This window comes from Schistocerca piceifrons, chromosome 7, assembly GCF_021461385.2.
Source record: "Schistocerca piceifrons isolate TAMUIC-IGC-003096 chromosome 7, iqSchPice1.1, whole genome shotgun sequence".
NCBI classification, from domain to species: Eukaryota; Metazoa; Arthropoda; class Insecta; order Orthoptera; family Acrididae; genus Schistocerca; species Schistocerca piceifrons.
In genome coordinates, this window is record NC_060144.1 from 119,819,009 (window position 1) to 119,843,866 (window position 24,858).

Consider the following 24,858-nt stretch of genomic DNA (forward strand, 5'->3'; position numbering starts at 1 on the left):
GGTATGGGGTGCCATTGGTTACACATATCGGTCACCTTTTGTTCGCATTGAAGGCACTTTGAACAGTGGACGTTACATTTGAGATGTGTTACGACCCGTGGCTCTACCCTTCATTCGATCCCTGCGAAACCCTACATTTCAGCAGGATAATGCACGACCGCATGTTGCAGGTCCTGTACGGACCTTTCTGGATACAGAAAATGTTCGACTGCTGGCCTGATTAACACATTGTCCAGATCGCTGACCAACTGAAAACGTCTGGTCAATGGCTGCCGAGCAACTGGCTCGTCACAATACGCCAGTTACTACTCTTGATGAACTGTGGTATCGCGTTGAAGCTGCATGGGCAGCCGTACTTGTACACGCCATCTAAGCTCTGTTTGACGCAATACCCAGTCGTATCAAGGCCGTTTTTACGGCGAGAGGTGGTTGTTCTGAGTACTGATTTCTCAGGATCTGTGCACCCAAATTGCGTGAAAATATAATCACATGTCAGTTCTAGTATAATATATTTGTCCAATGAATATCCGTTTATCACCTGCATTTCTTCTTGGTGTAGCAATTTTAATGGCCAGTAGTGTAGTTAAGTCATATGCAATAATAACTTTACAAACGATGATGTTTGTGTTGTAGACGGAACCTAAATTGAGTCTCTAAGATGTTTTAATAATAGTTCACACGACGCTTCATCCACTTTATAACAAAAGTGTATTTGTTTATTTTAAAAAGTAAAACACATGACAGTAAAATGTTCAACATTAAAACCGTAGGACGGAGACAGGCGCTAACTGGCTGACAGATTGCGATACAGGATGCCCCTGATGACCTGGAAGTGACGAGCATGACCTTCCACACAGCAGCTATATGATATGAATGCTATTAGCGCTGACAGCATCTCCGGATTTCTCTTTCTCCAGTGTGCATGAAATCTTCTCCAAAACAGTCAATCATACATGTGTCGAAAGCAGTATATTTACCACAGCTAATACTGCCGGAGAGAAAACTTGAAAAATTGTTCCAAAGTAATATTAATGGCTTAAAGAATTAGACAAACACCATACAGTATAATTAGGTGCAAATCTAAGCCATGCACATAAAATGTATGCTACCAGTGTCGCGCACAGAGCTCTTTTGTCTTCTACTAGCAAACTTTTCATTATTTCATCTCCAGTAGCGTCAATACGTGATCTGTACGTGTCGCTTTTCGTTTATGGAATCTATGACTATACACTTCATCGAAATATTTAACGCTTCCAAATACATGTGACTTATAACACGCATGTATGGTATTGGGAGAGGATATCACAGCATTCAGAATCCAAATAAATAACATTACCATTTCCTCACGCACACAGAACTAGTGGAAGCAGGACAATTTCGTCTCATCACCATGTCCCTCCAGAATGCATTTCCACCATTCAAGCATGTTGTTGTTGTGGTCTTCAGTCCAGAGACTGGTTTGATGCAGCTCTCCATGCTACTCTATCCTGTACAAGCTTCTTCATCTCCCAGTACTTACTGCAACCTACATCCTTCTGAATATGTTTAGTGTATTCATCTCTTGGTCTCCATCTACGATTTTTACCCTCCACGCTGCCCTCCAATACTAAATTGGTGATCCCTTGATGCCTCAGAATATGCCCAACCACCCGATCCCTTCTTCTAGTCAAGTTGTGCCACAAATTTCTCTTCTCTCCAATTCTATTCAATACCTCCTCATTAGTTATGTGACTCTACCCATCTAATCTTCAGCATTCTTCTGTAGCACCACATTTCGAAAACTTCTATTCTCTTCTTGTCCAAACTATTTATCGTCCATGTTTCACTTCCATACATGGCTACACTCCATACAAATACTTTCAGGAACGACTTCCTGACACTTAAATCTATACTCGATGTTAACAAATTTCTCTTCTTCAGAAACGCTTTCCTTGCCATTGCCAGTCTACATTTTATATCCTCTCTACTTCCACCATCATCAGTTATTTTGCTCCCCAAATAGCAAAACTCCTTTACTACTGTAAGTGTCTTATTTCCTAATCTAATTCCGGCAGCATCACCCGATTTAATTCGACTACATTCCGTAATCCCCGTTTTGCTTTTGTTGATGTTCATCTTATATCCTCCTTTCAAGACACTGTCCATTCCGTTCAACTGCTCTTCCAGGTCCTTTGCCGTCTCTGACAGAATTACAATGTCATCGGCGAACCTCAAAATTTTTATTTCTTCTCCATGGGTTTTAATTCCTACTCCAGATTTTTCTTTTGTTTCCTTTACTGCTTGCTCAATATACAGGCTGAATAACATCGGGGATAGGCTACAATCCTGTCTCACTCCCTTTCCAACCACTGCTTCCTTTTCATACCCCTCGACTCTTATAACTGCCATCTGGTTTCTGTACAAATTGTAAATAGCCTTTCGCTCCCTGTATTTTTCCCCTGACACCCTCAGAATTTGAAAGGGTGTATTCCGGTCAAAATTGTCAAAACTTTCTCTAAGTCTACAAATGCTAGAAACGTAGGTTTGTCTTTCCTTAATCTATTTTCTGAGATAAGTCGTAGGGTCAGTATTGCCTCACGTGTTCCAATATTTCTACGGAATCCAAACTGATCCTCCCCGAGGTCGGCTTCAAGCATATGTGGTGTCACTCCGTCTCTTATGTCTAGTCGCTACATGAAGGACCTACATCTTATTCAGATCTAGTGACAGTTATTGTTTAGTTGTCGGTAAATCAAAAGTGCAAATAATAACTATACTTCTCTGTAAAACACGTGTGGTATGATTGTTTTGCAAGCAAAGATCTAGGGCAAATCTGGTCTTCCTGATATCTAATTGAACCTCTCAATCGAGCAGACATTATTTATTAAATCATATATACGATATTCTGCAATAAGTCTGCTGGGAAGTAATACGAGCTTTTAAGTTGGTTACGTGATCATAACACCACTTCCAGTCATGACTCAATTAGAGTACCTATTGACTGTATGGGTAAAAAAATCGCGTAACGTGATTGGTTGGTTCGCGATGTTTTCAATTTGTGTGTGAGACACTGCTCTAATGCTACAACAGATAATGTTATACCTGGAAGTGTGCCACAGCTCCACCACTCTATTTTAATGGCAATATACTGTCGTAAAATACCCACGATTACCCGTCATGATCGATTTAACCCATAATTATTTATCACTTACTTACCATGTTTCGGACACTGATTCAGATGTTCTTGGTGTATTACATAAAAACATCAGGTTACTAGGTTTGCTCATCTACCTGAAACCATTACCAGTTGGCATTAACACAGTCCATAATTAGCATTCAAGCTACCTTAAACATACATTCCCTTAAAAACTATCCAACAGAGTTACGTGAGAACTATGTTGTGGCTCGGCCACAGTAGAATTTTTTTGCTACAGGACGGGAAGCCAGTCCAGGGTTTACATATGCATGTGCCCCATCAATTGCCAGACTCAAATACATGCTAGTTCTACGCACATGTCAAAAGGTTTCTTCGTATTTTTTTTTAAATTCTGGTGCGAACTATATGTCGCTGTACGCTTACAGTTGATCATCTGATCATGTTATCTCTCCCTAAATTTTTAGAACACACATACTCCGCAAACCACTGTATGGTTCCTTGGCCACTCGCAAAAATATAGATCTAGAATTTTTTACTGTGAAGATGGGGAGCTAGACCAGATTTTACACCGAATGGCTATCAGAGTGAAACGCTTCCTAGTTCTGCACACATATCACAGAATCTCCGTGGTTTTTAGTCTCACTGTTAATATACGTTGTTGTTGTTGTCTTCAGTCCTGAGACTGGTTTGATGCAGCTCTCCACGCTACTCTATCCTGTACAAGCTTCTTCATCTCCCAGTACCAACTGCAACCTACATCCTTCTGAATCTGCTTAGTGTATTCATCTCTTGGTCTCCCTCTACGATTTTACCCTCCACGCTGCCCTCCAATACTAAATTGGTGATCCCTTGATGCCTCAGAACATGTCCTACCAACCGATCCCATCTTCTGGTCAAGTTGTGCCACAAACTTCTCTTCTCCCCGATCCTATTCAGTACTTCCTCATTAGTTATGTGATCTACCCATCTAATCTTCAGCATTCTTCTGTAGCACCACATTTCGAAAGCTTCTATTCTCTTCTTGTCCAAACTATTTATTGTCCATGTTTCACTTCCATACATGGCTACACTCCATACAAATACTTTCAGAAATGACTTCCTGACACTTAAATCTATACTCGATGTTAACAAATTTCTCTTCTTCAGAAACGCTTTCCTTGCCATTGCCAGTCTACATTTTATAACCTCTCTACTTCGACCACCATCAGTTATTTTGCTCCCCAAATAGCAAAACTCCTTTGCTACTTTAAGTGTCTCATTTCCTAATATAATTCCCTCAGCATCACCCGACTTAATTCGACTACATTCCAATATCCTTGTTTTGCTTTTGTTGATGTTCATCTTATATCCTCCTTTCAAGACACTGTCCATTCCATTCAACTGCTCTTCCAAGTCCTTTGCTGTCTCTGACAGAATTACAATGTCATCGGCGAACCTCAAAGTTTTTATTTCTTCTCCATGGATTTTAATACCTATTCCGAATTTTTCTTTTGTTTCCTTTACTGCTTGCTCAATATACAGATTGAATAACATTGGGGACAGGCTACAACCCTGTCTCACTCCCTTCCCAACAACTGCTTCCCTTTCATGTCCCTCGACTCTTATAACTGCCATCTGGTTTCTGTACAAATTGTAAATAGCCTTTCGCTCCCTGTATTTTACCCCTGCCACCTTTAGAATTTGAAAGAGAGTATTCCAATCAACATTGTCAAAAGCTTTCTCTAAGTCTACAAATTCTAGAAACGTAGGTTTGCCTTTCCTTAATCTTTCTTCTAAGATAAGTCGTAAAGTCAGTATTGCCTCCCGTGTTCCAGTATTTCTACGGAATCCAAACTGATCTCCCCCGAGGTCGGCTTCTACTAGTTTTTCCATTCGCCTGTAAAGAATTCGTGTTAGTATTTTGCAGCTGTGGCTTATTAAACTGATAGTTCGGTAATTTTCACATCTGTCAACACCTGCTTTCTTTGGGACTGGAATTATTATATTCTTCTTGAAGTCTGAGGGTATTTCGCCTGTTTCATACATTTTGCTCACCAGATGGTAGAGTTTTGTCAGGACTGGCTCTCCCAAGGCCATCAGTAGTTCCAATGGAATGTTGTCTACTCCGGGGGCCTTGTTTCGACTCAGGTCTTTCAGAGCTCTGTCAAATTCTTCACGCAGTATCGTATCTCCCATTTCATCTTCATCTACATCCTCTTCCATTTCCATAATATTGTCCTCAAGTACATCGCCCTTGTATAGACCCTCTATATACTCCTTCCACCATTCAGCTTTCCCTTCTTTCCTTAGAACTGGGTTTCCATCTGAGCTCTTGATGTTCATACAAGTGGTTCTCTTATCTCCAAAGGTCTCTTTAATTTTCCTGTAGGCAGTATCTATCTTACCCCTAGTGAGGTAAGCCTCTACATCCTTACATTTGTCCTCTAGCCATCCCTGCTTAGCCATTTTGCACTTCCTGTCGATGTCATTTTTGAGACGTTTGTATTCCTTTTTGCCTGCTTCATTTACTGCATTTTTATATTTTCTCCTTTCATCAATTAAATTCAATATTTCTTCTGTTACCCAAGGATTTCTACTAGCCCTCGTCTTTTTACATACTTGATCCTCTGCTGCCTTCACTACTTCATCCCTCAAAGCTACCCATTCTTCTTCTACTGTATTTCTTTCCCCCATTCCTGTCAATTGTTCCCTTATGCTCTCCCTGAAACTCTGTACAACCAACCTCTGGTTCTTTCAGTTTATCCAGGTCCCATCTCCTTAAGTTCCCACCTTTTTGCAGTTTCTTCAGTTTTAATCTACAGCTCATAACCAATAGATTGTGGTCGGAGTCCACATCTGCCCCTGGAAATGTCTTACAATTTAAAACCAGTTCCTAAATCTCTGTCTTACCATTATATAATCTATCTGATACCTTTTAGTATCTCCAGGGTTCTTCCATGTATACAACCTTCTTTCACGATTCTTAAACCAAGTGTTAGCTATGATTAAGTTGTGCTCTGTGCAGAATTCTACCAGGCGGCTTCCTCTTTCATTTCTTAGCCCCAATCCATATTCACCTACTACGTTTCCTTCTCTCCCTTTTCCTACTGACTATTAAATTTTCGTCACCCTTCACTACCTGAATAATTTCTTTTATTTCATGATACATTTCTTCAATTTCTTCGTCATCTGCAGAGCTAGTTGGCATATAAACTTGTACTACTGTAGTAGGTGTGGACTTCGTATCTATCTTGGCCACAATAATGCGTTCACTATGCTGTTTGTAGTAGCTTACCCGCATTCCTATTTTCCTATTCATTATTAAACCTACTCCTGCATTATCCCTATTTGATTTTGTGTTTATAACCCTGTAGTCACCTGACTAGAAGTCTTGTTCCTCCTGCCACCGAACTTCACTAATTCCCACTATATCTAACTTTAACCTATCCATTTCACTTTTTAAATTTTCTAACCTACCTGCCCGATTAAGTGTTCTGACATTCCACGCTCCGATCCGTAGAACGCCAGTTTTCTTTCTCCTGATAACGACATCCTCTTGAGTAGTCCCCGCCCGGACTACGTATTGCATATAAGTTGGTCACGCCATCATGATGGCTCTCCCTACATTGTTAAAAGACACGTACTTCGCCTACCACCGTATGGAGCCTGATGTATGGTACTTTATGCCTTTCGCAAAAAAAAATAGATCGATAGATTAAAATCACTGCCTAGTATATGCCTTTGTACGAGGCTTAATTTCTCTTATCTTACACATAATGTACGAGGGGCGTTCCATAAATGAGGGAACACGTTTTTTTCTGAAAGCAGGTTGATTTTATTCAGGATTCCAATACACCATGTTGTTCTCCTCTTTCTATTTTTCGACATGATCAATGATCAGTGTCACGGCCTGAAGCCACGTTGCTGAGGAAGGGGAGGGGGCGGGGCGGGGTGTACCACTCACAGCTCAACTGGTCGGCGCCGAAGCCAACACCTTGCTGCATCAGTAACCTGCCCATTATCCACGTAGTGCTTCCTGCGGAGTGCATCCCTAGTTGGGCCAAACGGATGGAAGTCGGAAGGCGCGAGACCCGGCTGTAGTGTGAATGAGGAAGAACCGTCCAACGAAATTTTGCGAGTACATCTCTAACGCGCAGACTTGTGTGAGGCTATGCATTGTCAAGGAGAACGAGAAGTTCGTTTCCATTTTGGTGGCGACAAACACGACGAAGTCGTTTCTTCAGCTTACTGAGAATAGCACGATACACTTCCCTATGATGGAGGAGATCAAACAGAGTAACTTCTTCAGGGTTCCAGAAGACCGTCGTCATGACTATACGGTTGAAAGTGCAGATTTGAAGACTTACTTCGAAGGATTGCCATTTTGTTTCCGTTTGGAAGTGACGAAACCTACTTTCTTCGCCTGTAATGATATCCGACAGAAAATTTTCACAATTAGCCTCGTAACGCTCTTTCAATTCTGCATATGTGGTCCTTCGTCGCTCTTTATGGTCTTCTGTTAGGCGGCGAGGAACCCAGCGGCTATACACCTTTGAGTACCCCAACTGTTACACGAGTGTGTCAGCACTGCCAACAGAGATGTGCGGTCGAGCAAAGAGGTGTCTGACTGTGATCCGTCGATCATCTCGATTGAGAGTCTCTACACGTTCCAACATCGCAGGAATCAGAGCTGTGTGTAGCCTACTGGTACGCAGAAGATCAAACACGATTGCGCGACATTGTTCCGATGATGACGGACTTCCCGCCCAACGACTCACCGTGCATTTGTTCACTACCAGGTCTCCGTAGACTTCTACAAGCGCCTATGGATATCTGCGATATTCTGATTTTCTACCAAAGGAAACTCAAAGAACGCACCTCCGTTACGGACGCCATTTTGAAGGCTGCGTAGAGCGGCGGTTGTAACGGGTCATCCTCCTCTAGTATTACTTTTCCTCAAGAGTAGTTGTCGATACCAGTACTGTTTTTCGTATTTTGAACAGGTCAATATTATCTCAATTGCTTTTCTGAAAAATAGTTTTATACACGGTATGTTATATTTGAGGCTAAAATTTATGAAAATGAGTCACTTAATAAAATGTTTAGTCTAGATGTTATAATCGATAAGTACTTATTCTGAATGTACAGTTAAAATTATTTTTTTAGAAACATTTGAAATTACGAAATATTTGCACACTTAAAATTTCTATTTTTAATCATGCAATCCAGCACTGCTTACTATGTTTATTTCTGGATTCATTTACGAAATAATGATGGAAAGTAATAATGTAACAGAAACTAGTAGAAATTCATTTGTTAATAAAAATTGTACACCCTTTGGAATATGGTTGTTTCCGCAGAATGAGGGAGTCGTAAGCATGGCTCTGATGTGATCAGACGTATTTTTGTATTTTGTGCGAGCAATGTAATTTCGGCTTTGTTAGTGGAAAAAATCAAAAGACTGTATTATATAATAAAATGTGAGAAAATACATTAACGTAAAAACAAAAATTCTGCAACAACAAGTTCCAAATTTATTTAGATCACTCCAACCTTGAGGATCTAAAGTGTGACATTTTCAGCTGCAGGAATCAGATCCCTAGAAAGGTGAACTGGAGCCAACTCTAAATGACAAGCTAAGTATACTAGAAGGTTTATTATAATCTTCACTCCTCTCAAATATTCATAAAAGACTAATGAGGACAATAGATGGAATTAGGAAGGAGCGGCGAGATTACACGCTGAAGTGGGAATATTTTACTCTGTCCCCCAACAAATTCCGCATTTTTTAACCTAAACTGACCGATAAAGTAAGATTTGTTGCATTAATTATTCATCGCCACTCGTACACAGTCAGTTGGGAATGTCAGTCATATAAATTTTCCCGATAAGAACGGCATCTTCCCTCCTGCGATCACGAAGCATCTGCGTAATATTCGTGTGTTGATTGGACCTACCGGTACCAGATCTAGTATTATGTGACTGATTTAGACAAAGCAGTCTATCACCGATAGTTATGAGTATGTTACAGTATTTTGACATCCCTGCAGGCAACAAAACATTTTACCAAAGTGCAGCCAGAAACCTTACAAACTCTAAAGTAGTGTGAGGTTTACATCCAACGAAATAAACGCCGAGGAAATAACGTTTCCAGCCTCCTTTGCATGTCTCTCGTAGAATATTAAGTGTGTTTAAAACAGCGCTACTGTAGCACGTTTCCGTCAATCTCACCTAGCCACGCCGCGCAGGATTAGCCGAGCGGTCCAAGGCGCTGCAGTCACGGACTGAGCGGCTGGTCGCCGTGGAGGTTCGAGTCCTCCCTCGGGCATGGGTGTGTGTAGTGTGTGTTTGTCCTTAGGATACTTTAGGTTAAGTAGTGTGTAAGCTTAGGGACTGATGACCTTAGCAGTTAAGTCCCATAAGATTTCATACATATTTGAACTTTTTTTTTTCACCTAGCCGCACCCTGCGAATGATAATAAGTAAGTCTGGGCATTATTTGCTTGGAATGAGAGACTTCTGGGCGTCACTGTTCGATCGTTGCCCGGCCGTTACAGACAGCCAATGAGCGTGCTGTGTTCTGAATTTTTATACTGTCGGTTGCACAGAGAGGCGTGTCGGTACTTCTCTCATCTAGACGGTTCATATATGCTTGAGATGGAGACGCTGTGGCCCTCTCAGACAGGAGTGGCCGAGCAAACGTACCGTCGTACCCGCGAGTTTTTCCGACAGTCAGCGTGCTTGTATTGTCCGTATGGCGATACTCCGCCGGGTAAATGGCTCGTAAAGAACCATTCTTCTTGCGAGATAGGCATAACTGTCCAAAAATTTCTGCTGGATAAATTTCCCAAGATTTTACTGTGATGTCATTATTTCTAACAATGCCCTCATTTTAATACATACACCATGATGCTGAACAGATGCACTAGTAAAGTAGGGATGGTGCAAGAGTTCATTTTGTTTCTCTATGCCTTGTCGTATTTGTTTAACATTTAAAGTCTCTGCAGCAACATATTTGTTGTTACATAATTCGTTGCAATTAGAAGATACACAGTACATCCTAGCACATTTACACGTAGACTATTGAAACTGTGGAAAAATATGAAAAATGGTAAAAATTTGTAAAACACGTAAAACTGTGGAAAATATGGAATAACACTAGAAATTGGAAAAATATGAAAAATGAGAGTACTTACATAACTGCTTGGGTTGGTTTCTGCTGGCACCTCAAATGAGGCACATGTATTTGTAAGTTAAGTATAGTTTTTTATTAACGAATACCCACATCCATATCCTCTCCCTATAAATCGAAAGAAGACAACAGCCTTACCACAGTGGTAACACCGGTTCCCATCGGATCACCGAAGTTAAGCACTGTTCGGCTGGGCTAGCACTTGGATGGGGCCGCTGTGGCCGAGCGGCTCTAGACGCTTCGGTCCGGAACCGCGCTGCTGCTACGGTCGCAGGTTCAAATCCTGACTCGGGCATGGATGTGTGTGATGTCCTTGGGTTAGTCAGGTTTAAGTAGTTCTAAGTCTAGGGGACTGATGACCTCAGATGTTAAGTCCCATAGTGCTTAGAGGCATTTGAACCATTTGAACTTGGATGGGTGACCATCCAGTCTGCCAACGCTGTTGGCAAGTGGGGTGCACTCAGCCCTTGTGAGGCAAACTGAGGAGCTACTTGACTGAGAAGTAGCAGCTCCTGTCTCGTAAACTGACATACAGCTGGGAGAGCAGTGTGCTGACCACATGCCTCTCCATATCCACATCCAGTGACGCCTGTGGGCGGATGATTACATGGTGGCCAGTCGGTACTGTCGAGCCTTCCAAGGCCTGTTCGGATGGAGTTTAGTTTTAGTTTAGACAACGGCTGATGAAACTTACATAATTATAATAAATTTATTATTATTATTTATAACAACTACCAACCCCCTCGTTCTCTCTGTACACTGTGAGTAACATGGATTAACATAACTACAACAACATTAATTTGCTGTTAACAAATTGCCACACCCTGATCCTCTCCTTACAGTGTCTCACTCAAGAATGAAGCCACCCACTTAAGTGGTATTGTTAGAAAAGCGGAAATGAGGTTAGGTTGCATCAGTTGTTTCGGCCATTGGGCGAGGGGGGAGAGGGTGCGTGTATATGAGTAGGAAGTGAAGGGGGGAGGGGAGGGGGAGGCGAGGTGGGTGACCTTGAATCTCACCTTGTACGCCCAGTTACGTAACCTGACACTAGAATTGATGTGATCGGTGACGACTTTGGAATTGCACCAGAACTGGTACTACTACCCTACTACTGATCAGTTACAGTGTCATCTTGTCACCGGAAGTGATGCGACGCCCGATGTTTAACTGTTCCCAGACATAGACTGTAGAACTACTATTGTCCACATACCATTGCCTCATAGATGCTGCTTTATGACAGGGTGCATTGTCATGCTGATGTAAACTATGCCTCCCAAAAATTCCTGTACTGTACGCAGTGCATAATGCTGTAAAATGTGTTCATATCTTTCTGTACTTAGCGTTTTATTAAGCGCAATAAGGGGATCACGACCCACGCACGAAAACACCCCTTATCTTATACACATGCCTCCATATTTCACTGTTGGCACTACACGTTCTGTAACCATTCGCCAAACCGACAATCCTGCAGCGAATTGCCACAGAGTAAACGTGATTCATCGCTCCAAATCGCTCGTCTCCAATTATCCACTGTCAACTGCCGTCACTCTTTATAGGGCACCATGTGCGCTTAGCAATGACAACACGAATGTGCGGCTTATGAGGAATTGCTCGACCAACTGTATCACACTACTGTTATCTCCTTAGGCACAGTCATTTGGCAAGCTGAACTACTGATAGCACTTTGGTAGTGACGAGTTATTCCTTCCGCTGATTTCATGCGATTTTCACAACCACCATCAGCAGTGCTCGATAGTCACTGTCCGACACTACATGAAGTGTACTGGTCTCTCATGAGCTGTAGCTGCTGCTTGACGTTCCTACTTCACAACCGCTTCACCAAGAGTCCACTCGGGAATCACTAGAAGGGCTGAAATGTCTCTGAAGGACTTGTCACTCAGGTGCTGTCCAGCGACTGCTCCACGCCACAAGTCACTGAGGTGTCCTGACCGACCCACACTGCTATTACTGCTTCTCTGCTGGTAACGCAACACTCCCTACTTCCTTTTATGCAATTGCATCGGTCTCTCATAACATCTTATGGGTAATTCCCCATAACTAGAGGTGTCCGGATATCGCCTTCTGCTACAAGTTAGTCAGCGCTCAGGGCTCAATGAAGTCATTTCTCTATGACCAACAGACGCAAGTCAAACAGCAACTTGCACTTCTGTTCCCAGTGACCAGTGTCACTGTAAGTTCTTTTCGTTACGATGTCGTTTGCGAAGGAACTGTAAAACGTTCATCGTCAAATGTGAGTGTAATATTAAAACCATCCTTATCGTGAAAAAGTAGTAAATGCCTCACGACTGTACATGAAGAAGTTTTCTTGCCACAGTCCACATTTATGAAAATTACTTTTACACTACTGGTCATTAAAATTGCTACACCACAAAGATGACGTGCTACAGACGCGAAATTTAACCGACAGGAAGAAGATGCTGTGATATGCAAATGATTAGCTTTTCAGAGCATTCACACAAAGTTGGCGCCGGTGCCGACACCTACAACGTGCTGACATGAGGAAAGTTTCCAACCGATTTATCATACACAAATAGCAGTTGACCGGCGTTGCCTGGTGGTGAAACGTTGTTGTGATGCCTCGTGTAAGGAGGAGAAATGCTTACCATCACGTTTCCGACTTTGATAAAGGTCGGATTGTAGCCTATCGTGATAGCCATTTATCGTATCGCGACATTGCTGCTCGCGTTGATCGAGATCCAATGACTGTTAGCAGAATATGGAATCAGTGGGTTCAGGAGGATAGTACGGAATGCCATGCTGGATCCCAACGGACTCGTATCACTAGCATTAGAGATAATAGGCATCTTATCCGCATGGCTGTAACGGATCGTGTAGCCACGTCTAGATCCTTGAGTCAACAGATGGGGACGTTTGCAAGACAACAACCATCTGCACGAACAGTTCGACGACGTTCGCAGCAGTATGGATTAACAGCTCGGAGACCATGGCCGCGATTACCTTTGACGCTGCATCACAGACAGGAGCGCCTGCGATGGTGTACTCAACGACGAACCTGGGTGCACTAATGGAAAAACGTCATTTTTTCGGATGAATCCAGGTTCTGTTTACAGCATCATGATGGTCGCATCCGTGTTTGGCTACATCGCGGTGAACGCACATTGGAAGCGTGTATTCGTCATCGCCATACTGGCGTGATGGTATGGGGTGCCATTGGTTACACGTTTCGGTCACCTCTTGTTCACATTGACGGCACATTGAACAGTGGACGTTGCATTTCAGATGTGTCACGACCCGTGGTTCTACTCTTCATTCGATCCTTGCGAAGCCCTACATTTCAACAGGATAATGCACGACCGCATGTTGCAGGTCCTGTACGGGCCTTTCTGGACACAGAAAATGTTCGACTGCTGCCCTGGCCAGCACATTCTCCAGATCTCTCACCAATTGAAAACGTCTGGTCAATGGTGGCCGAGCAACTGGCTCCTCACAATATGCCGGTCACTACTCTTGATGAACTGTGGTATCGTGTTGAAGCTGCATGGGCACTGTACTTGTACACGCCATCCAAGCTCTGTTTGACTAAATGCCCAGGCGTATCAAGGCCGTTATTATGACCAGAGGTGGTTGTTCTGGGTACTGATTTCTCAGGATCTATGTACCCCAATTGCGTGAAAATCTAATCACATGTCAGTTCTAGTATATTATAGTTGTCCATGAATACCCGTTTACCATCTGCATCTCTTCTTGGTGTAGCAATTTTAATGCCCAGTAGTGTATCAGTATGCTGGGACCAATTGAGAAACACTAGCCAGAAAGGTGGTTACGCTTGGTGTCATTTAAGGTGCAAAATACTGTGCATTTTCCGCTACTGCAAGTGCCTGTAACACACAATCAAACGGCTTCATATCAGCCCACGTACGTAGGGACTGCAGAAAGGAAGTTCTACATGGCGTCCCGCAGTAAGACTATTGGGCTACAAGTGTGACGTAATGTCAGAAGGGAGTACATTTTCCGTGTTTCCTGCAGACACACATTTCTTCTGCAGTACAGACAAGTGCATCACAGTGTGGAAGGCAGTGGCACGGCAGCTGCAAAACGTACTCCACAGTTGACGTGCGCGGGACAATATGACTCTTGTGGGCAACCTTCAATTTGCACACTTATTCGCCTTGGAACTGTGACGGGATACAGTCCAAAAGCTTTATCGTCCAGCAGTTGCGAAATGGTGCCAACAATTTGACCAAGGTAGGACAGACGTGGGTGACGCTGATTCGCCGTACAGTCCAGATCTTCTGCCATGCGATTTCCATCTTTTCGACAAGCTGAAAGAACGTCTGGTGGCAATCCCTTTTCCAACTTCGAGGACGTTCACATAGCGGTCCGCGAAACATTCCGTGACCGAGGAGCAGATTTCGGTCGTCGTGGAATTAAACATAGGTAGAACGTTCCGACCCTTGTTTACTGAGGCTCGGTGACTAAATTACAAGTAGTTTTTTGTATCTGTCTCACGTTGTAGTGTCGTACTGCGTTCAGTGCATACATCTACATCTACATGGATACTCTGCAAACCACACTTCCGTGCCTGGCAGAGGGTTCATCGTTCCACCTTCACAATAATTCTCTATTACTCCAATCTCGAAGAGCGCACGGAAAAAACTAACACCTATATCTTTCCGTGCGAGCTCTGACTTCCCTTGCTTTATTATGATGATAGTTTCTCACTATGTAGGTTGACGTCAACAAAATGTTTTTCGCATTTGGAGGAGATAGTTGGTGATTGAAATTCCGTGACAAGATTCCACCACAACTAAAAACGCCTTTGTTTTAATGATGTCCACCCTAAATCCTGTATCATGTCAGTGACACTCACTCCCCTATTTCTTAGAACTTTCTCGATGTACTCCGTTAATCCTATGTGGTAATGATCCCAGACCGGGCAGCAGTACTCCAAAAATGAGGACGGACAAGCGTAGTACAAGTAGTCTCTTTAGTACATCTTTTACATTTTGTAAGTGTTCTGCCAATGTAACGCCGTCCTTGGTTTGCCTTCCCCACAACATTTTCTGTGTGTTTTCCAATTTAAGATGTTCATAGCTGCAATTCCTAGGTATTTAGTTGAATTTACGGCCATTATATTTGACTGAATTCTCGTGTAACCAGCGCTTTCAGCGCTGATGTGGATGACATCACACTTTTCATTATTTATGGTCAGTTGCCAATTTTCCCACCATTCACATAGCTTTTCTAAATCGTTTTGCAATTTGTTTTGATATTCTGATAACTTTACTGGACGATAAACGACAGCATCATCTAAAAACAACTTAAGATGGCTGCACAGACTGTCTCCTAAATCGTTTATATAGACAAGGAGGGCCTACAACACCACCTTGGCGAATACCAGAAATCACTTCAGTTTTACTCGATGACTTTCCGTGAATTCCGACCAACTGTGATCTCTCTGACAGGAAATCAGGAATCCAGCCACCAAACTGAGACGATATTCCATAAACACGCAATTTCACTACAAGTCGCTTGCGTGGTAGAGTGTCAAAAGCCTTCTGGGAATCTAGAAATATGGAATGAATTTGAAATCCCTTGTCGATAACACTCAACACTTCGTGTGTGTAAAGATCTCGTTGTGTTTCACAAGAACGATGTTTTCTAAATCCGTCTTGACTGCGTGTCAATAGACGGTTCTCTTCGAGGTAATGTTCGAACACAATACATGCTCGAAAATTCTGCTGCATATCGACGTTAGATATGGGGCTGTAATTTAATGGATTAGCGCTATTAGTTTTCTTGAATACTGGTGTGACCTGTACAACTTTCCAGTCTTTGGGTATGGATCTTTCGCCAAGCGAGCGGTTGTAGTATGCGATTGTTGAGTATGGAGCTACTGCATCAGCATACTCTGAAAGGAACCTAATTGGTTTACAGTCTGGACCGGAAGAATTGCTTTTATTAAGTGATTTATTTAACTTGATGCACTACTCCGAGGATATCTACTCCTAAGTTACCCATGTTGGCAGCTGTTCCTGATTCGAATTCTGGAATATTTAATTCGTCTTCTTTGGTAAAGGGATTTCGGAAGGCTGTGTTTAGTACCTCTGCTTTGGCAGCACTGTCGTCGATATTTCCGTTGCTATCGCGCAGGGAAGGCATTGACTGTGTCTTGACGCTAGCATATTTTACATACGACCAGAATCTCTTTGGATTTTCTGTCAGGTTTCGAGGCAAAGTTTCGTTCTCGAAATTATTACAAGCATCTCGCATTCAAGTCTGCGCTAAATTTAGAACTTATGTAAAAGATTGTCAATATGGGAGATTTTGCGTTCGTTTGAATTTGGCAAGCTTTTTTCGTTGTTTCTGCAACAGTATTCTGAATCGTTTTGTTTACCAAGGGGCATCAGCTCCATCATTTGTTAATTTATTTGGTGTAAATCCCTCAATTTCTGTCGATACTATTTCTTTCAATTCAAGCCATGTAAACATTCTGCGTGGTGTCTGTTTGTTCTATATCGTGTCTCCCTACCACTTTCGCGCAACGACGCTCTGAGCGTGTTTTTTAGGGAATTGACTAGTTTCAACCTGGGACCTGTTGCTGGTAAGGAGACGCCAGACCACACATGACATGTAGAATTCAGAAGAGGTCAGTGAGACTAGCGATGATATAACCAAAAACTTAATGATTTCAGCGTCATCTCCACTGCACTCCCTGTAAAAGAATCTTAATACTAACTAAATTTAGTGGAAGGGGTTCAAGGCTTTCCAATTTTTAGTTAGCTGGTAAAATAACGTCGAAAAAGCAGTTAAGTTTACCATTGGAAATTTTATTCTACTCACAAAACATCGTTTATAAATTGCACTATTGATAAAAGGAAATGTTTTAATACAGGATGGTAAAAACCAACTGCGTTCAACAAAAATGTGAACGAATATTCCCTGAATGGGTTTCCAAATTCCACAATGGATCGAAGGATGACCTATGCCATATCACATCCATAATCTAGGTTTAAATTAAGTTTCACAAAAGAGAAAACTATCAAAATGGTCTACAGTGACCCTCAATTATCTTTAATTACTTATCTAACTTGTCGTAAATTACAGTGCCTGATGTGGCTTGTAAATAACTATATAACAGAAAAATCATCGAGCTTCAGATTTTTACTTCAAGTGGCAAATGTGAACACCACGAGCTTTAATTGACGATCGACACTAGTATTACGTAAAGGGGATGTAACAGATGAGACTTCTGCAGTTCTGAGTGAAGCTTTATGCGCTGTTATGCGGCATCGCGTGCGTTCATTACCTTGTCGGTGTTCGTCAGGGGGCGGTGGACAGCACAGCTCCGTCCAGCTCGCCCTCTCGGAAGCAACTCTCTTCTCCTTACTACAATTTACCGAAGTTGGTTTTAAAAAAAAAACTATCTGGCTGTGTTTTCATCTGACCAATCAGGGTCTCAATGTTAACCTTAAGCTCCGCCTACAAAAATTCTGTCTATCCAATGAGAAACGTTATACTTTTCGTGGTGGGGCAATGTTTTTAAAGTTTGCAACGTAACAGAGAAGCGAAAAAGTCTCACGCTAAAACTTGCAGCTGGTGTGGTCCTTTTAGCGTTATCGTAAGATCTATACTGTTCTTCTGGAGGGCTCTAGCTTTTAACATTGGCTGGGAGGATGGTCCTAACGTAACAGAGACGCGAAAAAGTCTCACGCTAAAACTTGCGGGTGGTGTAGCCCTTTTTGTGTTATCGTAAGATCTATACTGTTCTTCTGGAGGGCTCTAGCTTTTATCATGGGCTGGGGGGTGGTCTTGACGTTACAGAGACGCGAAAAAGTCCCACGCTAAAAAACTTGAGGGTGGTGTGGTCCTAGCAGTTAGCTGGCGACGTGGGTGTCCGTCCGTCCCTTATCGTAGGGCCTTCTCGCTTAACACGGTTCTGCTCTCGGCTTCTGTTCTCGTTTCTCCCCTCGGAACTGCGTCTGTCTCACGGTGGGAAGGTATGACATGCATTTAGGTATTCTTGTGTTAATCTGTGGTATCCCATTAGCTCACTTGTTACTCGTATTACTTTGACTAATTTAATGTCACGATTTATTCGGATCTATGTGACATACTACTGGATTTGCTTATCATGTCAGGGTTTTCATGGAAGGTGTTGGATTTGCCTGACACCTTACAGAAAAAAAAAAAAAAAATTTGTTCTGAGCACTATGGGACTTAACTTCTGAGGTTATCAGTCCCCTAGAACTTAGAACTACTTAAACCTAACTAACCTCAGGACATCACACACATCCATGCCCGAGGCAGGATTCGAATATGCGACCGCAGCGGTCGTGCGGTTCCAGACTGTAGCGCCTAGAACCGCTCGGCCACTCCGGCCGGCTTCAAGCCACATCTGGTCTGCACTTACATTGTTAATTTGGAAAGAGTTGAGATTGTCTCTCAGGAAGGCTTCAAGTGATTTTTATCTGCTTTTTTGAATAGGAATAATTTTAGTTTATTTTTGGAGGATTTGGAGGTTACAGTACTCAGTCTGGCTACGACAACCCTGTGTTCACTAGTCCCTGTATCGGCTTTGATGCTCGCTGGTAGCTTAGGATTACTTGTTGCTAAGAGGTCAAGCGTGTTTTCACAACCGTTTACTATTCGGGTGGGCTCATGAACTAACTGCTCGAAATAATTTTCAGAGAATGCGTTTAGCACAATTTCGGATGATGTTTTATGGGTACCTCCGTATGGGTACCGTCGTATGCACGGTGGTTTGCGGATAAGTGCGGAAGAATTACCGATAAATCTTTCAGCTCTATTAGTCTGTGAATGTTGTACTTGAAAAAGAAACATCCTTTTGGTAAAACATTTCGCATATGTTTTTGATAAAAAAGGGTTGGGAGCAACGGTACACCGTAGTGCTGCGTTTACAGATCCCCGTCACATATAGCCTGCATCTCCCTACAAAACGATAGCAAGCGCAGCACCAGGCGGGGTGAGCCACCCGGCTCCACATAACTGTTTGTTTACAGGCCTGCTCTCCCAGCGTTTCGCGGTTGTATACACACCACTGCGCGCCATGAAAGCGAGCTCATTAGCTTGCGCAAATTTGGGGCACACATTCAGCTAAACTGATCCATATTCGTGTCTGTGTCAGTTTTCCAGTCTCCTCTTTCAATATTTTCTGTTGGTTGCACAGTGATAAAAGGGAATTGCTTCCGTTTCTGATGAGCTTCCATTCCTTCGTAACGCAGCAGCCAGAAGGGCGCGTCACATGGTCATATTTTGTAGAGCGTGTGTGTTATTTCAATTAGTTGGTCTAACAGTGCGTGTGATGCTCCTGAATTGGACGTATCATCTCTTCCATGTCTTAATTCGTAGAACACCTGCACAACCCACACAATAAATAAATGTTAAGGGGGGTAGGACGTCAAACGGGCCGAGTTGGAGCAAGAGAGGCACCACAGGACATTTTAATTTCGACTGTCTATACTTTTATAAATAAATTCATGAAACTTTGTCAGCATGACCAGGAAGGATTTAGAATTCACACTCATTGCAAAGGATGTTCAAGAACGTAACAAAATTAATTTTTTTTACATGTGAAATTTCAGCATTTCTGCACGTACTGTTCGCTGCATTTGTTGCTATACGTACACTTTTCTTCAAAGGTAAGAGAGATTCTTCCATGAATTTTGCACTGCATACAAACCAAACTTACAGGCGTATGAAACTCTAGAATTTTCTAAATATTTTAAAAATTGTAGTCAGTGCTAAATGAAGTTTGAGATGATGCAACGAGCGACCCCACTGGACAGTGAACGACAAAAACGAGCGATTTGGAATGATGAATCCTGCGTCAGTCCGATGGAAAGGTTTGGGTTCGGCGAATGCCTGGAGAACGTTAGCCGCCATCTTGTGTAGTGCCATCAGTGAAGTATGGAGGAGATGGTGTTATGAAATGGGCTTTTTTCATGATATGTGCACAATTTACAGTGTTGTGTACTGCGTGCACAAGAGGAACAGTTCGGAGACGATGGTTGTAAAATCGTGCCATTGTACCCTGTCAAACAGAAACATACGTGAATCAGTGTTTTATGAATAACAACTTTCCTGAAACGGATTGGCCTGCCAAGAGTCCCGAGAGGAATCCACTTGAACACGCTCGGGATGAGTTAGAACGTCGATTTCAATCCAGACCCTACAGTCCAACATCATAGTTTCGGCTCTTGAGGAAGAGTGGGCTAACAGTCCTCCACAGACAATCAGCCGCCTCATTAAAAGTGTCCCCAGCGAAGATCAAGCCGTCATAAAGGCAAAGGGTGGACACACCTCATACAAAGTCGCCATTCATTTCAGCTGATAACCGGACGAACTGGTGAAGAAGCAGAGGAGTTCCCAACTGGGAATAAATTGGAGCCGATTACCAACATTTAGCCGACAACCGAGGGAAACATACCAGAAACCTTGGTCGGAACCAGGGAATTGAAAATATTTTCATTTATTCCTGGGGCAAATATCGGTCATTGTTCCATCTAAAACCATAAAAACTCATTTATGTGTATATGTGTTATGCATGCGCTTGTATATCATTGTATGGTGTCAGGCTTGTTTCAGACAAAACATCATACAGATAGCAAAATGCATGTCATCTGCAACAGTCATTCCAGTAGCCCCCCCCCCTCCCCCCACAAATTCGTCGAACAACTGAGCTTCCATGTATAAAACGTCATATCTTCTGAACTATGTCTCGTACAATAATATAATTTTGCAGCTATATTGGGTGGTATATGTGGATACCGTCTGCAAAATTTGTTGCGAATAGAGTTAATAGTAAAGACGTAATAAGTTAAAACGTCATGCCTGATGCTGAGGTTTTCCTGCATGAACATCGAAACGGATGTGAGCGATGAGCTTTTTACCTTTCATTATTTTATTGCGAATGTCAGGAAGAAAAAATCTCGAAAAGATATGAAATTGCGAGTAAAATTAGTAGGGAGTCTTTAAGTGCTATCATCCTCAAATACTGGGTGAATATAGTCTGGGTAATTTGCGCGCTATGAGTTACGCTGCCTCAATAGATATACGCTGTTTCTAACTCTTATACTTGACCGACAGTGTTAAATGTGTAACGTGAGATTATGTCTATTAATGAGTAGATTATGACAGCATTTTAAAAATTCGATCAATAATTACATAAAATACTTAAACCAATTTTTGTGGCCCCTGGAAGACAGGCAACCGGCAAGTGGGATTGTTTCCCGTTTTAGCCGTTCAGTAATACAGATCGCGAAACTGGTGGAGCACATTTATACCGAGGCTGCTGAAACTTTGCACTTGACGTATGCGTTTCAGGTTGGCAACAACATAACAGTTTAACAAGTGAAGAATGGGAACGCGAAGCGCCAGGCGCGTGGCGCAAACCAATCCCAGCGCAGTAATCGCTTCCGGTCGTGACGTCAAAGCTTCAGTGTTGCCGGCCTTGTTTTGTGTGCGCATAAACAACGAGCCTTGTGGTTGGTTTCTGCCGTGTGCTTGCATTGTTCTGTGCTTTACAAAATTTTGATACGCTAAAAATGCCACAGAAAAGAGTTCGATCGCCTACTGACAATGCTTTTGCGTTGAGGTGTGCCGCTAAACAGCCAGGCCACTGGAGTTAACTACGGAGAACTAGTGAGTTTCACGAGCAGGAGAAAGAATACGAAAGTATTCATGGACAGCCATCACTTCCTGCCTACATAGGAAGGCTCATCAAAAACTCTTGGAATTAGTGCAAGAACAGAAGTAAGCAAGGGAGCGTTAGTGCAAAAGCTGACAGTTGGAAATGTGAGGCGCAATGATTCCGAGACGACTGGATCAGATAATGTATTTTAACGACTCCGGGAAAGAAGAAAAACCAGCCTCACCCTGTCACCGACTTAGTTTCTTTCCAGAGTGCTGCAATTCGAATGCATATTTATGCTTACTACAACAGGAAATAGTATCCTAGAGTAGGAAAGTTTCTAGTGTCGTTAAAAGAAAGTGAGCTTTTCAGGGGTGGGAAAACGTCACTAAAAATTGTGCTGAAAAGTATGAGGCCGGCCGAAGTGGCCGAGCGGTTCTAGGCGCTACAGTCTGGAGCCGCGCGACCGCTACGGTCGCACGTTCGAATCCTGCCTCGGGCATGGATGTGTGTGATGTCCTTAGGTTAGTTAGGTTTAAGTAGTTCTAAGTTCTAGGGGACTGATGACCTCAGATGTTAAGTCCCATAGTGCTCAGAGCCATTTTTTTGAAAAGTATGGGTTTCCGTTACAAAGTGCTAGACGGACGCAAAGTCCTGTTAGAAGAAGCGCATATTGTAACGGCTCGAAGCATATTCTCGCACAAAATTGTGGACGATGACATTCATTCAATCGAAACGTGGGTTAATGCCAGGGAAGCTGTCAATAAATGTTGGACGGATGATACTCCAAGCAGTTGCGGTCTTCAGCCGAGGAGCAAGGTTAATTATGATCCATGTAGGTTCTTCCAGTGGTTTTACTCCTGATGTACGTTTAATTTTTGGTCCAGAAATACATGTGGTTATCATGAAGAAATGGACCACACGCGATTTGTTAGGTAGTACAGGAAGCTGTTGAAATTGTCTTTTGTCTTTACAGCACTTGTAATGGAAAATGCCGCATATAATTCGGTGATACCAAACAAAGTCCCAACCACAAACGACTGCAAAGAAGTTATGGTCAAGTCGTTACAGGCACGAAATATTGCTGCGGATATGAGCATCACGAAGGTTCTGTTATATTCGCTCCTTAAAGGAAATAAGTCTTTGGTGCCTACATATGAAGGGCTTATTTCAGTAGTGGTACAAGTCCATTTTTGTTCCTTTTGAGATACAGAGTCCTAAAGTTAAATTAGCGCTGAAAAATCTGCAATTGAGAAACCAGAAATATTCAATCATATGGCTACAGTTGCTACAGTTGAACCTGTCTTTCTGTTTGTTTGGATCATTAATTTCAGAAGCATTATAGGCAAAAAAGTGGAGGTAATGAACTTGTACCACTATTGAAATAAGCCCTTCATATGTAGTAGCCGCATATGTAGTAGCCGAAGTCACCGTGGAGCAGTATCATACTGTAATAAGACTGCCATCATGTCACTGCCATTTCAACCCCATCAAGTTAGTGTGGAGTGATGTGAAGACGTAAATAAGAAACAAGAATAAGCCCTTTACAGTAACAGAGGTAGAACCTCTTGCGAGTGTGGATGCAGTCTCGTGTAGGAAAAAGGTCGAGCACATAGAAAAACTTATTCGAGCAGTACAGACAGTGGAGGGTATCATTAGTGACCATGAACAGTTAATGATCTGTGTTGGTAACGACGACGAAGAAAGCGGTTTTGGCACAGATTCCGACAACAGTGATGCTGGGAGCTGGTGGAATTGCACCACTGTCGCCGTAACTTGGCGAGTGAAAAGCTACGAATATAGGTTATTTATTGCATCACTGTCATAACAAAAACTAACGTGAGAAGTTACTGGCTCGCTCGTCATTTATTTTGCAAACTATATACCGTGTTGTTTTGAAGATATCGGTGATAATCAAATGCCCAGACCTAGGGACGGGTGATTGTCTGAGCTGCTACCCTCACAAATTGCCAATTGGTCCCTCTGTCAGGTGTTCGGGGGTGTGACCTGAGGTGTGAACAATCACCTAAGGCGAGTGTGCCCGGAGCGCGCCATCGGAGACGCTAGCAATCATGGGGGATTTTCTCGCAATGAGTCGATCACCTTCATAATCAACGGCTATGAAATGTAAATGGAATGAGGGTAACGATTCAAAGACCCTCCTAGCTGCACAAAGATTCGTCGTGGTCCCACGCACTGAAGACGGTCAGTCCTTGGCTATGGTAAATCCGTTTTGTATCCAGAAAGGTGTTGATGCAATTGCTGGCCCTGTGAAATGCTGCTCTCATTTACGCAATGGCAGTTTGCTTTTGGAGACTACTTCCGATTATCAAGCACAACAACTGCTTACAGCTTCGCTCCTCCTGTTCATGTCGAGGTCCACTGAACGCTGAATTCTTCCCGTGGTGTTATTTATACTAGGCGAGCAGCCTAGTGTAAATAACACCACGGGAGGAAATACCACCGAGGCAGAAATCCAAACGTACCTCTCTGATTGCCGTCCATCGGGTGATGAAAAATGTAGATGCCTCCTTAGTGTCCACACGCACTCTCTTTCTCACTTTTGACAGTGTAGTTCTTCCGTCAAAGATCAAATCATGAAGTTACCACAGTCAGACCGTATATTCCGAACTCGGTGCGCTGCTACCAATGTCATAGTTTCAACCACACACGAGACTCCTGTTGACACCCAGCCAAATGTGTAAAATGTGGTAGGGATGCTCATAGGGGCGATTGTCTGCCTCCTACTCCAAGCTGAATCAACTGCAATGGCGACCATGCCGCCTCCTTCCGCAATTGTCCCACGTATCTCGACGAGCGAGCTCTTCAGGAGATCTGGGTGAACGAAAAGTTGCCCTACCCGGTCCGGTCGCCCGCTAGCTGCTGCGTTCTACCATCTGGCACCTACAGTACTGT